Source organism: Arachis ipaensis, chromosome B03 (assembly GCF_000816755.2).
Source record: "Arachis ipaensis cultivar K30076 chromosome B03, Araip1.1, whole genome shotgun sequence".
NCBI classification, from domain to species: Eukaryota; Viridiplantae; Streptophyta; class Magnoliopsida; order Fabales; family Fabaceae; genus Arachis; species Arachis ipaensis.
Window position 1 is genome coordinate 28,150,567 of NC_029787.2, and position 5,078 is coordinate 28,155,644.

The window sequence follows — 5,078 nt, forward strand, 5'->3', positions numbered from 1 at the left end:
CAGCAGTATAGGAAGTGAAAAATTCACGTTTCGGAGTGACATGACATGAGGCACCAGAGTCCATAATCCAAGTGGAATCATCACAGACAAGATTCACATAATTTTCATCATATGTGCATCTTCATTCTTCATAAACAATAGCAGCAGTCTCTTTATCACTATCTTTACCTTTGTCTTCGTTTCTTCCCCTTGATTGTTCTCTTTTCTACAATACCCAATACCTCTTGATATGCCCCGGCTTGCCACAATGGTGACAAATGAACTCTTTTCTTGGCTTGTACTTTCCTCTTGACTTGCTTCGACTCTCTGACTTGTCAGAACTGTGAGGTTTTCTACTTTGACTTCTCCCCCGTGACTCTGAAACAAGTGCTTCTGACTGGGAGGAGGCATTAGTCAAACCTCGCTCTCTTCTTCTGGCTTCTTCATTCAACATGCTCTCTTTAACCATTGCTAACGTCAACTTTCCTTTTGGAGCTGAGTTAGTCAGTGTCACAACCAGAACTTCCCAACTATCAGGCAAAGAGCTCAACAACAATAAGGCTTGCAACTCATCATTCAAAGTGATTTCATTATTTGTCAGTTGGTTCACCGTTTCCTGAAAAATACTCAAGTGCTCCGGCATTGATTTACCTTCAACATACTTCATATTGACAAGCTTCCTAATCAAGAATGCTTTGTTTTGCACATTCTTTCTCTCATATAACTCCTTCAATTTCTTCCACATCTTCTCAGCATTCGTTTCGGTGTCAACATGTGGATACACACTAAGATCAAGCCATTGCCTAATCAAAGCAACTGCCTTCCGATTCAGCTTCTTCCATTCAGCATCGGATTTAGTACCTTTGGATTTATCTCCCTCCACAGGATCATACAAGTCCTTGCTATACAGCATATCTTCCATGAGGGTCTTCCAAATTGAATAATTTTGAGAATTCAATTTGACCATATTCGGTCCATGAGTATTTTCCTCCATTTAATCAACACAGAGATAAACAACCAAAGCTCTGGATACCACTTTGTTGGGAAAACTCAACACAGGTTTAAAACAAGAACCTGTCTAACAGCGGAAGCACCAAAAATAATTTTCCCACAACCTGTGCAATTAAATGGGCAACACCAAAGATACTCCAAGTAGCAAATATAATGACAGAAATTAAATAATCAGACACCAGAATTTTAACGTGGGAAAACCCCCAAAAGAGGGACAAAAAACCCACGGGACCTAGTCCAGAAAATCTTTCACTATCAGAATAATGGGTACACAAACAGTCTTCCTAGTGACACTAGGGCATCTCAACAATCAACAAAATACATCACCAAAACTGGTGGAATCAACATAAATCCTCCACAAAGTGGGTATCTCAATCAGGCAAAAAGAGAAGGCAATACAACAAATAAGTTATATCCTAATGTTCATCTCTACACCAGGAATAACATACTAAAATTTCATAAGAAATGGAGCAAGTTTACCAATTTAATAGGATCAAAGTTGGCTTGCCCTTTTCCCCCAAAATCCTTCTTCTCTTCGACGCCGAAAACCACACCTCCTCTCACTGTTTCATTTGTTTCAAAAGGAGGGCTTCAAAAACCTCATTCTCTCTCTCCTCACCGTGGCTTGTTAGCCACTCTTCTTTATCTTTTTTTTAGAGCTTGTGGGCCCCACTTGGTTGGGGACCTACTAACAAATCTCCCCCTCACCAACTCAAGTGGGGATAGGCTGCTCCACCAAGCCCGCCTTCTCTTTGCAGTAATCAAACTTCACTGCAGGTAAACTCTTAGTCATCATATCTGAACTATTATCATCAGTATGGATCTTATCTAGTGCATATGACTTCATCTCAAGCGCTTGACGTATCCAATGATACCTCACCTCTATGTGCTTCGATCTGGAATGAAACGTCGGATTCTTACTGAGATGGATAGCACTCTGACTGTCACAGAATAACACAAACTTCTCTTGATTGATGCCTAACTCTTGTAGAAATTTCTTCATTCACAAGAGTTCCTTAGAAGCTTCAACAACAGCAATGTATTCTGCCTCTGTAGGTTCGCATTTTTGGCTATGGTGATTAAGTAGCTTTTGTGATTTTGTTTGTTTAGGTGCAAACTAGTCAGGATAATTGTTGAGTTTACCCCAATCCACAGTGGATAAGGTAAGAAAACTCTATACCCTTATGGTTTGTCATATATGTGAACCCTAGGATTGATTTTGGTAATTTGTATGATAGCTAGCTTGAATTCTTATTGATTAGGGTTGATTTGTGTTGGGAAAACTCAACACAGGTTTAAAACAAGAACCTGTCTAACAGCGGAAGCACCAAAAATAATTTTCCCACAACCTGTGCAATTAAATGGGCAACACCAAAGATACTCCAAGTAGCAAATATAATGACAGAAATTAAATAATCAGACACCAGAATTTTAACGTGGGAAAACCCCCAAAAGAGGGACAAAAAACCCACGGGACCTAGTCCAGAAAATCTTTCACTATCAGAATAATGGGTACACAAACAGTCTTCCTAGTGACACTAGGGCATCTCAACAATCAACAAAATACATCACCAAAACTGGTGGAATCAACATAAATCCTCCACAAAGTGGGTATCTCAAATCAGGCAAAAGAGAAGGCAATACAACAAATAAGTTATATCCTAATGTTCATCTCTACACCAGGAATAACATACTAAAATTTCATAAGAAATGGAGCAAGTTTACCAATTTAATAGGATCAAAGTTGGCTTGCCCTTTTCCCCCAAAATCCTTCTTCTCTTCGACGCCGAAAACCACACCTCCTCTCACTGTTTCATTTGTTTCAAAAGGAGGGCTTCAAAAACCTCATTCTCTCTCTCCTCACCGTGGCTTGTTAGCCACTCTTCTTTATCTTTTTTTTTAGAGCTTGTGGGCCCCACTTGGTTGGGGACCCACTAACAATTTGGTGGATTGGAGTATTTGGATTAAGCTTGGTGACTGAGATTTGGTGTTTTGTATGGGTAGAAAATTGGCTAAGGTGTATGGTTTCGATTTTCTTTAATTAATATGTAATGTTGCGTGAGGCTTAGGTTAGTTGCCTTAAGATAGGTTGAATTTAGATGAATGAGTGAATTGTTGTTGAAAATTATAAATATGGATGATGTGTGAATATGGAATGAAGATTTAATATAGAATAAGTTTGTATGATGACGATTGTGGTGATGTTATGGAATGAATGGTAAATTATGATTTTATAATGATATAGATTGATGATGATTATTGACGAGTATTGAATGATAACTATTGGTGTTGATGAGAATTGATATAAATTGACGAGTATTGAATGATAGATATCGATGATGAGGAGGAGGAGTGATGTGATTTAAGTTGAATTGTGGAAATTGTTGAATGAGTTGATGAGGTGAGAATTGAATGATTTAAGTGTATGTTTGCTTGAGAAATGATTGAGGAGTGTCAACGGGCTATAACTTGGTTTTTGAATCTCCAAATTTTGTGAAACTTATTTTGAATGAAAATTGGGTCTGTGTAGTTTATGCCGTTCAAAGAACAGGTAAAAAATTATTTTTAAATGAAGAAGTTATGGGTGTTTGAAGTTTGGTGTAAAAAACTAAATTCTGCAGTAAAATAGCTTTTTTGAAAAATTTAAGGCATGCGTACGCGAGTCTCGGCCTCTACCAGTACTCATCCGTACACGACACTGGCATGCGTACGTGAGAATGCCCACTATACACCCATTTCGCCGCGTACGCGGGAACCTTTTCTGTTTCAAGTGCTCGCGTGCACGGATAATGCTCGTGTGCGCAGATAATGCTCGCATACGGGACAATGCTTTTTCAACACTCAAGCATACGCGGAAACGGGTATGCGTATACATGACCCCTATTTTTCTGAAATTATAATTTTTGAGAGTGCTCTTCTAGCTTTCTAAGCCTCCGTAATTGTTAATTAAGACCTCCTAGCTAGTGCTTGGGTTTTGAGACTAGTGAGGGTGATAAACAAGCTCTTCATGGCATAAATAAGCTCCCCATGAATGCTCTTTGACAGAGACAATGGCTGGAGCTGTGAAAAGCAGTCGGTGACAGCGAAACAACAAAGATTGGTGGCAATTCTGGGGTTTGATGGTCAGAGAAAAACATAAAGAGGAGAGAAGTGTTGCGGGTGAACATGCAGAAATAGGAGAAAGGGTTCGGAAATTTGAATTTGGGTTCCATTTTACTAGCAAAAAAGTCTGCCGATAATGTTGGCCGTGAACCAAAATGACACATTTCATTTAATTGTCTTACCATCGAATTTTTTTTACCCTAAATCCGAAGGTAAAATGCATGATAATTAGATTTATTTTCGAGCCATTTGTTACCATTAGATTTCATGTCGAAAAAGTAAATCTGATGGTAACGTTCCGTGGATGACATATTTAGCGTTACAAACATCACAAATTTCGTTGGTAAAACCGACGATAATATCCAACAGTAAATTTATCAGTAAAATTGACAGTAATTAACATTTTTCTTATGGTATTTCTCCTAGCTATTCTTCGTTTTTGGAACATAGACGTTCTTTTTTTTTGGTAGACTATCATCCAAAGTCATCCTTTAGAGTTGAACATAGTACATAGATTTGAATTTTGAGTAGGGCCATCAAAATGGGCTAAACCCATCGGGTCAGCCCGTTTACCCGTTTAAATGGGCGGGCTTTGCCTCTAAAATTAATCCCGTTTAAATTTCGGGCTAAACAGGTTGAGCCCGATTAACCCGAAAAAAATGACGGGTTAAACGGGTGGCCGGTTTAATTTTTTTAAAAAAATAGCACTTTTAGCTAATATTTCTCCCGATCCGACCCGAAAATCCGACCCATCAACTAAAAAAATATTATTTTTTAATAGTTTTTGACCTAAAAATAGTATTTTTTGTCAAAATATTTTTCAAAAAATAAAATAAAATGACAAACGGACTGGCCCGTTTAATCCATCGGACTGACCATAAACGGTCCGAGATAGAAAATTCTGGCCCATGAATAAAGCGGGTTTAAACGGGCCAACCTGTTTAACCTGTAGACTTAACGGGCCGGACCTAAATGGTCCAGGCTAA